At 47.6% G+C, this 9,423-nt stretch overlaps 24 non-coding genes across 24 annotated transcripts; all 24 read left to right on the top strand.

Moving 5' to 3' along the window:
- Window positions 1–63: 63 nt before the first annotated feature.
- Window positions 64–182, top strand: LOC144461476 (5S ribosomal RNA). Its single transcript, XR_013490178.1, has one exon. It is a non-coding gene; the product is annotated as a 5S ribosomal RNA (ribosomal RNA).
- Window positions 183–447: 265 nt separating this feature from the next.
- Window positions 448–566, top strand: LOC144460207 (5S ribosomal RNA). The gene has a single exon (XR_013488923.1). It is a non-coding gene; the product is annotated as a 5S ribosomal RNA (ribosomal RNA).
- A 278-nt stretch (window positions 567–844) lies between these two features.
- Window positions 845–963, top strand: LOC144460795 (5S ribosomal RNA). Its single transcript, XR_013489514.1, has one exon. It is a non-coding gene; the product is annotated as a 5S ribosomal RNA (ribosomal RNA).
- Window positions 964–1,228: 265 nt separating this feature from the next.
- On the top strand, window positions 1,229–1,347 carry LOC144461096 (5S ribosomal RNA). Its single transcript, XR_013489815.1, has one exon. It is a non-coding gene; the product is annotated as a 5S ribosomal RNA (ribosomal RNA).
- A 285-nt stretch (window positions 1,348–1,632) lies between these two features.
- On the top strand, window positions 1,633–1,751 carry LOC144461047 (5S ribosomal RNA). Its single transcript, XR_013489766.1, has one exon. It is a non-coding gene; the product is annotated as a 5S ribosomal RNA (ribosomal RNA).
- A 277-nt stretch (window positions 1,752–2,028) lies between these two features.
- Window positions 2,029–2,147, top strand: LOC144460794 (5S ribosomal RNA). The gene has a single exon (XR_013489513.1). It is a non-coding gene; the product is annotated as a 5S ribosomal RNA (ribosomal RNA).
- Window positions 2,148–2,412: 265 nt separating this feature from the next.
- On the top strand, window positions 2,413–2,531 carry LOC144461475 (5S ribosomal RNA). Its single transcript, XR_013490177.1, has one exon. It is a non-coding gene; the product is annotated as a 5S ribosomal RNA (ribosomal RNA).
- A 285-nt stretch (window positions 2,532–2,816) lies between these two features.
- LOC144461474 (5S ribosomal RNA) lies at window positions 2,817–2,935 on the top strand. The gene has a single exon (XR_013490176.1). It is a non-coding gene; the product is annotated as a 5S ribosomal RNA (ribosomal RNA).
- Window positions 2,936–3,201: 266 nt separating this feature from the next.
- Window positions 3,202–3,320, top strand: LOC144461473 (5S ribosomal RNA). The gene has a single exon (XR_013490175.1). It is a non-coding gene; the product is annotated as a 5S ribosomal RNA (ribosomal RNA).
- A 277-nt stretch (window positions 3,321–3,597) lies between these two features.
- Window positions 3,598–3,716, top strand: LOC144461472 (5S ribosomal RNA). Its single transcript, XR_013490174.1, has one exon. It is a non-coding gene; the product is annotated as a 5S ribosomal RNA (ribosomal RNA).
- A 277-nt stretch (window positions 3,717–3,993) lies between these two features.
- On the top strand, window positions 3,994–4,112 carry LOC144461471 (5S ribosomal RNA). Its single transcript, XR_013490173.1, has one exon. It is a non-coding gene; the product is annotated as a 5S ribosomal RNA (ribosomal RNA).
- Window positions 4,113–4,397: 285 nt separating this feature from the next.
- On the top strand, window positions 4,398–4,516 carry LOC144461470 (5S ribosomal RNA). Its single transcript, XR_013490172.1, has one exon. It is a non-coding gene; the product is annotated as a 5S ribosomal RNA (ribosomal RNA).
- A 265-nt stretch (window positions 4,517–4,781) lies between these two features.
- LOC144461469 (5S ribosomal RNA) lies at window positions 4,782–4,900 on the top strand. The gene has a single exon (XR_013490171.1). It is a non-coding gene; the product is annotated as a 5S ribosomal RNA (ribosomal RNA).
- Window positions 4,901–5,185: 285 nt separating this feature from the next.
- On the top strand, window positions 5,186–5,304 carry LOC144461467 (5S ribosomal RNA). Its single transcript, XR_013490169.1, has one exon. It is a non-coding gene; the product is annotated as a 5S ribosomal RNA (ribosomal RNA).
- Window positions 5,305–5,570: 266 nt separating this feature from the next.
- On the top strand, window positions 5,571–5,689 carry LOC144461085 (5S ribosomal RNA). The gene has a single exon (XR_013489804.1). It is a non-coding gene; the product is annotated as a 5S ribosomal RNA (ribosomal RNA).
- A 276-nt stretch (window positions 5,690–5,965) lies between these two features.
- On the top strand, window positions 5,966–6,084 carry LOC144461466 (5S ribosomal RNA). The gene has a single exon (XR_013490168.1). It is a non-coding gene; the product is annotated as a 5S ribosomal RNA (ribosomal RNA).
- Window positions 6,085–6,369: 285 nt separating this feature from the next.
- LOC144461465 (5S ribosomal RNA) lies at window positions 6,370–6,488 on the top strand. The gene has a single exon (XR_013490167.1). It is a non-coding gene; the product is annotated as a 5S ribosomal RNA (ribosomal RNA).
- Window positions 6,489–6,753: 265 nt separating this feature from the next.
- LOC144461464 (5S ribosomal RNA) lies at window positions 6,754–6,872 on the top strand. The gene has a single exon (XR_013490166.1). It is a non-coding gene; the product is annotated as a 5S ribosomal RNA (ribosomal RNA).
- Window positions 6,873–7,137: 265 nt separating this feature from the next.
- On the top strand, window positions 7,138–7,256 carry LOC144460196 (5S ribosomal RNA). Its single transcript, XR_013488912.1, has one exon. It is a non-coding gene; the product is annotated as a 5S ribosomal RNA (ribosomal RNA).
- A 277-nt stretch (window positions 7,257–7,533) lies between these two features.
- On the top strand, window positions 7,534–7,652 carry LOC144460793 (5S ribosomal RNA). The gene has a single exon (XR_013489512.1). It is a non-coding gene; the product is annotated as a 5S ribosomal RNA (ribosomal RNA).
- A 265-nt stretch (window positions 7,653–7,917) lies between these two features.
- On the top strand, window positions 7,918–8,036 carry LOC144460740 (5S ribosomal RNA). Its single transcript, XR_013489459.1, has one exon. It is a non-coding gene; the product is annotated as a 5S ribosomal RNA (ribosomal RNA).
- A 285-nt stretch (window positions 8,037–8,321) lies between these two features.
- Window positions 8,322–8,440, top strand: LOC144461132 (5S ribosomal RNA). Its single transcript, XR_013489851.1, has one exon. It is a non-coding gene; the product is annotated as a 5S ribosomal RNA (ribosomal RNA).
- A 276-nt stretch (window positions 8,441–8,716) lies between these two features.
- Window positions 8,717–8,835, top strand: LOC144461463 (5S ribosomal RNA). Its single transcript, XR_013490165.1, has one exon. It is a non-coding gene; the product is annotated as a 5S ribosomal RNA (ribosomal RNA).
- A 285-nt stretch (window positions 8,836–9,120) lies between these two features.
- On the top strand, window positions 9,121–9,239 carry LOC144461462 (5S ribosomal RNA). The gene has a single exon (XR_013490164.1). It is a non-coding gene; the product is annotated as a 5S ribosomal RNA (ribosomal RNA).
- The last annotated feature ends 184 nt before the right edge of the window (window positions 9,240–9,423 follow it).

Genomic DNA, 9,423 nt, shown 5'->3' with positions numbered 1-9,423 from the left:
TTGCCATCCACCCTTGCTGATGTTTTACCATCTATAAATGGCGTGCGTGCATGCTCTTCCATGGCTTACGGCCATACCACCCTGAATACGCCCGATCTCGTCCGATCTCGGAAGCTAAGCAGGGTCGGGCCGGGTCAGTACTTGGATGGGAGACCGCCTGGGAATACCCGGTGCTGTAAGCTTTTTATTCTCACCTTTCATCAGCAGAGGGCGCTGCTCCTCCTTTACTGGAGCCAGCTCCTTGGAAAACAGCACCAGTGGACAAACTCTCTTTTTTTTTTTTTTTTAATTTGTCAGTGAGTATATGTGCATTAACTGAAAAGTAAATGGCGTGTGGGTCTTGTCATGGCACTTGTTGAGTGCAGGAAAATGACAGATTACCATTTGCCATCCACCCTTGCTGATGTTTTACCATCTATAAATGGCGTGCGTGCATGCTCTTCCATGGCTTACGGCCATACCACCCTGAATACGCCCGATCTCGTCCGATCTCGGAAGCTAAGCAGGGTCGGGCCGGGTCAGTACTTGGATGGGAGACCGCCTGGGAATACCTGGTGCTGTAAGCTTTTTATTCTCACCTTTCATCAGCAGAGGGCGCTGCTCCTCCTTTACTGGAGCCAGCTCCTTGGAAAACAGCACCAGTGGACAAACTCTCCTTTTTTTCCCTTTTTTTTTTTTTTTTTAATTTGTCAGTGAGTATATGTGCATTAACTCAAAACTAAATGGCGTGTGGGTCTTGTCATGGCGCTTGTTGAGTGCAGGAAAATGACAGATTACCATTTGCCATCCACCCTTGCTGATGTTTTACCATCTATAAATGGCGTGCGTGCATGCTCTTCTATTGGCTTACGGCCATACCACCCTGAATACGCCCGATCTCGTCCGATCTCGGAAGCTAAGCAGGGTCGGGCCGGGTCAGTACTTGCATGGGAGACCGCCTGGGAATACCCGGTGCTGTAAGCTTTTTATTCTCACCTTTCATCAGCAGAGGGCGCTGCTCCTCCTTTACTGGAGCCAGCTCCTTGGAAAACAGCACCAGTGGACAAACTCTCTTTTTTTTTTTTTTTTAATTTGTCAGTGAGTATATGTGCATTAACTGAAAAGTAAATGGCGTGTGGGTCTTGTCATGGTGCTTGTTGAGTGCAGGAAAATGACAGATTACCATTTGCCATCCACCCTTGCTGATGTTTTACCATCTATAAATGGCGTGCGTGCATGCTCTTCCATGGCTTACGGCCATACCACCCTGAATATGCCCGATCTCGTCCGATCTCGGAAGCTAAGCAGGGTCGGGCCGGGTCAGTACTTGCATGGGAGACCGCCTGGGAATACCCGGTGCTGTAAGCTTTTTATTCTCACCTTTCATCAGCAGAGGGCGCTGCTCCTCCTTTACTGGAGCCAGCTCCTTGGAAAACAGTACCAGTGGACAAACTCTCCTTTTTTTCCCTTTTTTTTCCTTTTTTGTTTTTTTTAATTTCTCAATGAGTATGTGTGCATTAACTCAAAACTAAATGGCGTGTGGGTCTTGTCATGGTGCTTGTTGAGTGCAGGAAAATGACAGATTGCCATTTGCCATCCACCCTTGCTGATGTTTTACCATCTATAAATGGCGTGCGTGCATGCTCTTCCATGGCTTACGGCCATACCACCCTGAATACGCCCGATCTCGTCCAAACTCGGAAGCTAAGCAGGGTCGGGCCGGGTCAGTACTTGGATGGGAGACCGCCTGGGAATACCCGGTGCTGTAAGCTTTTTATTCTCACCTTTCATCAGCAGAGGGCGCTGCTCCTCCTTTACTGGAGCCAGCTCCTTGGAAAACAGCACCAGTGGACAAACTCTCTTTTTTTTTTTCTTTTTTTTTTTTTTTTAATTTGTCAGTGAGTATATGTGCATTAACTGAAAAATAAATGGCGTGTGGGTCTTGTCATGGTGCTTGTTGAGTGCAGGAAAATGACAGATTACCATTTGCCATCCACCCTTGCTGATGTTTTACCATCTATAAATGGCGTGCGTGCATGCTCTTCCATGGCTTACGGCCATACCACCCTGAATACGCCCGATCTCGTCCGATCTCGGAAGCTAAGCAGGGTCGGGCCGGGTCAGTACTTGCATGGGAGACCGCCTGGGAATACCCGGTGCTGTAAGCTTTTTATTCTCACCTTTCATCAGCAGAGGGCGCTGCTCCTCCTTTACTGGAGCCAGCTCCTTGGAAAACAGCACCAGTGGACAAACTCTCTTTTTTTTTTTGTTTTAATTTGTCAGTGAGTATATGTGCATTAACTGAAAACTAAATGGCGTGTGGGTCTTGTCATGGCGCTTGTTGAGTGCAGTAAAATGACAGATTACCATTTGCCATCCACCCTTGCTGATGTTTTACCATCTATAAATGGCGTGCGTGCATGCTCTTCCATGGCTTACGGCCATACCACCCTGAATACGCCCGATCTCGTCCGATCTCGGAAGCTAAGCAGGGTCGGGCCGGGTCAGTACTTGGATGGGAGACCGCCTGGGAATACCCGGTGCTGTAAGCTTTTTATTCTCACCTTTCATCAGCAGAGGGCGCTGCTCCTCCTTTACTGGAGCCAGCTCCTTGGAAAACAGCACCAGTGGACAAACTCTCCTTTTTTTCCCTTTTTTTTCCTTTTTTGTTTTTTTTAATTTCTCAATGAGTATATGTGCATTAACTCAAAACTAAATGGCGTGTGGGTCTTGTCATGGTGCTTGTTGAGTGCAGGAAAATGACAGATTACCATTTGCCATCCACCCTTGCTGATGTTTTACCATCTATAAATGGCGTGCGTGCATGCTCTTCCATGGCTTACGGCCATACCACCCTGAATACGCCCGATCTCGTCCGATCTCGGAAGCTAAGCAGGGTCGGGCCGGGTCAGTACTTGGATGGGAGACCGCCTGGGAATACCCGGTGCTGTAAGCTTTTTATTCTCACCTTTCATCAGCAGAGGGCGCTGCTCCTCCTTTACTGGAGCCAGCTCCTTGGAAAACAGCACCAGTGGACAAACTCTCTTTCTTTTTTTTGTTTTAATTTGTCAGTGAGTATATGTGCATTAACTGAAAACTAAATGGCGTGTGGGTCTTGTCATGGCGCTTGTTGAGTGCAGTAAAATGACAGATTACCATTTGCCATCCACCCTTGCTGATGTTTTACCATCTATAAATGGCGTGCGTGCATGCTCTTCCATGGCTTACGGCCATACCACCCTGAATACGCCCGATCTCGTCCGATCTCGGAAGCTAAGCAGGGTCGGGCCGGGTCAGTACTTGGATGGGAGACCGCCTGGGAATACCCGGTGCTGTAAGCTTTTTATTCTCACCTTTCATCAGCAGAGGGCGCTGCTCCTCCTTTACTGGAGCCAGCTCCTTGGAAAACAGCACCAGTGGACAAACTCTCTTTTTTTTTTTCTTTTTTTTTTTTTTTTAATTTGTCAGTGAGTATATGTGCATTAACTGAAAAATAAATGGCGTGTGGGTCTTGTCATGGTGCTTGTTGAGTGCAGGAAAATGACAGATTACCATTTGCCATCCACCCTTGCTGATGTTTTACCATCTATAAATGGCGTGCGTGCATGCTCTTCCATGGCTTACGGCCATACCACCCTGAATACGCCCGATCTCGTCCGATCTCGGAAGCTAAGCAGGGTCGGGCCGGGTCAGTACTTGGATGGGAGACCGCCTGGGAATACCCGGTGCTGTAAGCTTTTTATTCTCACCTTTCATCAGCAGAGGGCGCTGCTCCTCCTTTACTGGAGCCAGCTCCTTGGAAAACAGCACCAGTGGACAAACTCTCTTTTTTTTTTTCTTTTTTTTTTTTTTTTAATTTGTCAGTGAGTATATGTGCATTAACTGAAAAATAAATGGCGTGTGGGTCTTGTCATGGTGCTTGTTGAGTGCAGGAAAATGACAGATTACCATTTGCCATCCACCCTTGCTGATGTTTTACCATCTATAAATGGCGTGCGTGCATGCTCTTCCATGGCTTACGGCCATACCACCCTGAATACGCCCGATCTCGTCCGATCTCGGAAGCTAAGCAGGGTCGGGCCGGGTCAGTACTTGGATGGGAGACCGCCTGGGAATACCCGGTGCTGTAAGCTTTTTATTCTCACCTTTCATCAGCAGAGGGCGCTGCTCCTCCTTTACTGGAGCCAGCTCCTTGGAAAACAGCACCAGTGGACAAACTCTCCTTTTTTTCCCTTTTTTTTCCTTTTTTTTTTTTTTTAATTTCTCAATGAGTATATGTGCATTAACTCAAAACTAAATGGCGTGTGGGTCTTGTCATGGTGCTTGTTGAGTGCAGGAAAATGACAGATTACCATTTGCCATCCACCCTTGCTGATGTTTTACCATCTATAAATGGCGTGCGTGCATGCTCTTCCATGGCTTACGGCCATACCACCCTGAATACGCCCGATCTCGTCCGATCTCGGAAGCTAAGCAGGGTCGGGCCGGGTCAGTACTTGGATGGGAGACCGCCTGGGAATACCCGGTGCTGTAAGCTTTTTATTCTCACCTTTCATCAGCAGAGGGCGCTGCTCCTCCTTTACTGGAGCCAGCTCCTTGGAAAACAGCACCAGTGGACAAACTCTCTTTTTTTTTTTGTTTTAATTTGTCAGTGAGTATATGTGCATTAACTGAAAACTAAATGGCGTGTGGGTCTTGTCATGGCGCTTGTTGAGTGCAGTAAAATGACAGATTACCATTTGCCATCCACCCTTGCTGATGTTTTACCATCTATAAATGGCGTGCGTGCATGCTCTTCCATGGCTTACGGCCATACCACCCTGAATACGCCCGATCTCGTCCGATCTCGGAAGCTAAGCAGGGTCGGGCCGGGTCAGTACTTGGATGGGAGACCGCCTGGGAATACCCGGTGCTGTAAGCTTTTTATTCTCACCTTTCATCAGCAGAGGGCGCTGCTCCTCCTTTACTGGAGCCAGCTCCTTGGAAAACAGCACCAGTGGACAAACTCTCCTTTTTTTCCCTTTTTTTTCCTTTTTTTTTTTTTTTAATTTCTCAATGAGTATATGTGCATTAACTCAAAACTAAATGGCGTGTGGGTCTTGTCATGGTGCTTGTTGAGTGCAGGAAAATGACAGATTACCATTTGCCATCCACCCTTGCTGATGTTTTACCATCTATAAATGGCGTGCGTGCATGCTCTTCCATGGCTTACGGCCATACCACCCTGAATACGCCCGATCTCGTCCGATCTCGGAAGCTAAGCAGGGTCGGGCCGGGTCAGTACTTGGATGGGAGACCGCCTGGGAATACCCGGTGCTGTAAGCTTTTTATTCTCACCTTTCATCAGCAGAGGGCGCTGCTCCTCCTTTACTGGAGCCAGCTCCTTGGAAAACAGCACCAGTGGACAAACTCTCTTTCTTTTTTTTGTTTTAATTTGTCAGTGAGTATATGTGCATTAACTGAAAACTAAATGGCGTGTGGGTCTTGTCATGGCGCTTGTTGAGTGCAGTAAAATGACAGATTACCATTTGCCATCCACCCTTGCTGATGTTTTACCATCTATAAATGGCGTGCGTGCATGCTCTTCCATGGCTTACGGCCATACCACCCTGAATACGCCCGATCTCGTCCGATCTCGGAAGCTAAGCAGGGTCGGGCCGGGTCAGTACTTGGATGGGAGACCGCCTGGGAATACCCAGTGCTGTAAGCTTTTTATTCTCACCTTTCATCAGCAGAGGGCGCTGCTCCTCCTTTACTGGAGCCAGCTCCTTGGAAAACAGCACCAGTGGACAAACTCTCTTTTTTTTTTTCTTTTTTTTTTTTTTTAATTTGTCAGTGAGTATATGTGCATTAACTGAAAAATAAATGGCGTGTGGGTCTTGTCATGGTGCTTGTTGAGTGCAGGAAAATGACAGATTACCATTTGCCATCCACCCTTGCTGATGTTTTACCATCTATAAATGGCGTGCGTGCATGCTCTTCCATGGCTTACGGCCATACCACCCTGAATACGCCCGATCTCGTCCGATCTCGGAAGCTAAGCAGGGTCGGGCCGGGTCAGTACTTGGATGGGAGACCGCCTGGGAATACCCGGTGCTGTAAGCTTTTTATTCTCACCTTTCATCAGCAGAGGGCGCTGCTCCTCCTTTACTGGAGCCAGCTCCTTGGAAAACAGCACCAGTGGACAAACTCTCCTTTTTTTCCCTTTTTTTTCCTTTTTTGTTTTTTTTAATTTCTCAATGAGTATATGTGCATTAACTCAAAACTAAATGGCGTGTGGGTCTTGTCATGGTGCTTGTTGAGTGCAGGAAAATGACAGATTACCATTTGCCATCCACCCTTGCTGATGTTTTACCATCTATAAATGGCGTGCGTGCATGCTCTTCCATGGCTTACGGCCATACCACCCTGAATACGCCCGATCTCGTCCGATCTCGGAAGCTAAGCAGGGTCGGGCCGGGTCAGTACTTGGATGGGAGACCGCCTGGGAATACCCGGTGCTGTAAGCTTTTTATTCTCACCTTTCATCAGCAGAGGGCGCTGCTCCTCCTTTACTGGAGCCAGCTCCTTGGAAAACAGCACCAGTGGACAAACTCTCTTTTTTTTTTTGTTTTAATTTGTCAGTGAGTATATGTGCATTAACTGAAAACTAAATGGCGTGTGGGTCTTGTCATGGCGCTTGTTGAGTGCAGGAAAATGACAGATTACCATTTGCCATCCACCCTTGCTGATGTTTTACCATCTATAAATGGCGTGCGTGCATGCTCTTCCATGGCTTACGGCCATACCACCCTGAATACGCCCGATCTCGTCCGATCTCGGAAGCTAAGCAGGGTCGGGCCGGGTCAGTACTTGGATGGGAGACCGCCTGGGAATACCCGGTGCTGTAAGCTTTTTATTCTCACCTTTCATCAGCAGAGGGCGCTGCTCCTCCTTTACTGGAGCCAGCTCCTTGGAAAACAGCACCAGTGGACAAACTCTCTTTTTTTTTTTTTTTTAATTTGTCAGTGAGTATATGTGCATTAACTGAAAAGTAAATGGCGTGTGGGTCTTGTCATGGCGCTTGTTGAGTGCAGGAAAATGACAGATTACCATTTGCCATCCACCCTTGCTGATGTTTTACCATCTATAAATGGCGTGCGTGCATGCTCTTCCATGGCTTACGGCCATACCACCCTGAATACGCCCGATCTCGTCCGATCTCGGAAGCTAAGCAGGGTCGGGCCGGGTCAGTACTTGGATGGGAGACCGCCTGGGAATACCTGGTGCTGTAAGCTTTTTATTCTCACCTTTCATCAGCAGAGGGCGCTGCTCCTCCTTTACTGGAGCCAGCTCCTTGGAAAACAGCACCAGTGGACAAACTCTCCTTTTTTTCCCTTTTTTTTTTTTTTTTTAATTTGTCAGTGTGTATATGTGCATTAACTCAAAACTAAATGGCGTGTGGGTCTTGTCATGGCGCTTGTTGAGTGCAGGAAAATGACAGATTACCATTTGCCATCCACCCTTGCTGATGTTTTACCATCTATAAATGGCGTGCGTGCATGCTCTTCCATGGCTTACGGCCATACCACCCTGAATACGCCCGATCTCGTCCGATCTCGGAAGCTAAGCAGGGTCGGGCCGGGTCAGTACTTGCATGGGAGACCGCCTGGGAATACCCGGTGCTGTAAGCTTTTTATTCTCACCTTTCATCAGCAGAGGGCGCTGCTCCTCCTTTACTGGAGCCAGCTCCTTGGAAAACAGCACCAGTGGACAAACTCTCTTTTTTTTTTTTTTTTAATTTGTCAGTGAGTATATGTGCATTAACTGAAAAGTAAATGGCGTGTGGGTCTTGTCATGGTGCTTGTTGAGTGCAGGAAAATGACAGATTACCATTTGCCATCCACCCTTGCTGATGTTTTACCATCTATAAATGGCGTGCGTGCATGCTCTTCCATGGCTTACGGCCATACCACCCTGAATATGCCCGATCTCGTCCGATCTCGGAAGCTAAGCAGGGTCGGGCCGGGTCAGTACTTGGATGGGAGACCGCCTGGGAATACCCGGTGCTGTAAGCTTTTTATTCTCACCTTTCATCAGCAGAGGGCGCTGCTCCTCCTTTACTGGAGCCAGCTCCTTGGAAAACAGTACCAGTGGACGAACTCTCCTTTTTTTCCCTTTTTTTTCCTTTTTTGTTTTTTTTAATTTCTCAATGAGTATGTGTGCATTAACTCAAAACTAAATGGCGTGTGGGTCTTGTCATGGTGCTTGTTGAGTGCAGGAAAATGACAGATTACCATTTGCCATCCACCCTTGCTGATGTTTTACCATCTATAAATGGCGTGCGTGCATGCTCTTCCATGGCTTACGGCCATACCACCCTGAATACGCCCGATCTCGTCCAATCTCGGAAGCTAAGCAGGGTCGGGCCGGGTCAGTACTTGGATGGGAGACCGCCTGGGAATACCCGGTGCTGTAAGCTTTTTATTCTCACCTTTCATCAGCAGAGGGCGCTGCTCCTCCTTTACTGGAGCCAGCTCCTTGGAAAACAGCACCAGTGGACAAACTCTCTTTTTTTTTTTCTTTTTTTTTTTTTTTAATTTGTCAGTGAGTATATGTGCATTAACTGAAAAATAAATGGCGTGTGGGTCTTGTCATGGTGCTTGTTGAGTGCAGGAAAATGACAGATTACCATTTGCCATCCACCCTTGCTGATGTTTTACCATCTATAAATGGCGTGCGTGCATGCTCTTCCATGGCTTACGGCCATACCACCCTGAATACGCCCGATCTCGTCCGATCTCGGAAGCTAAGCAGGGTCGGGCCGGGTCAGTACTTGGATGGGAGACCGCCTGGGAATACCCGGTGCTGTAAGCTTTTTATTCTCACCTTTCATCAGCAGAGGGCGCTGCTCCTCCTTTACTGGAGCCAGCTCCTTGGAAAACAGCACCAGTGGACAAACTCTCCTTTTTTTCCCTTTTTTTTCCTTTTTTGTTTTTTTTAATTTCTCAATGAGTATATGTGCATTAACTCAAAACTAAATGGCGTGTGGGTCTTGTCATGGTGCTTGTTGAGTGCAGGAAAATGACAGATTACCATTTGCCATCCACCCTTGCTGATGTTTTACCATCTATAAATGGCGTGCGTGCATGCTCTTCCATGGCTTACGGCCATACCACCCTGAATACGCCCGATCTCGTCCGATCTCGGAAGCTAAGCAGGGTCGGGCCGGGTCAGTACTTGGATGGGAGACCGCCTGGGAATACCCGGTGCTGTAAGCTTTTTATTCTCACCTTTCATCAGCAGAGGGCGCTGCTCCTCCTTTACTGGAGCCAGCTCCTTGGAAAACAGCACCAGTGGACAAACTCTCTTTTTTTTTTTTGTTTTAATTTGTCAGTGAGTATATGTGCATTAACTGAAAACTAAATGGCGTGTGGGTCTTGTCATGGCGCTTGTTGAGTGCAG

The sequence above is a fragment of the Epinephelus lanceolatus genome, chromosome 22 (genome assembly GCF_041903045.1).
Source record: "Epinephelus lanceolatus isolate andai-2023 chromosome 22, ASM4190304v1, whole genome shotgun sequence".
Taxonomy (NCBI): Eukaryota; Metazoa; Chordata; class Actinopteri; order Perciformes; family Serranidae; genus Epinephelus; species Epinephelus lanceolatus.
This window is presented reverse-complemented; position numbering and strand designations above follow the sequence as displayed.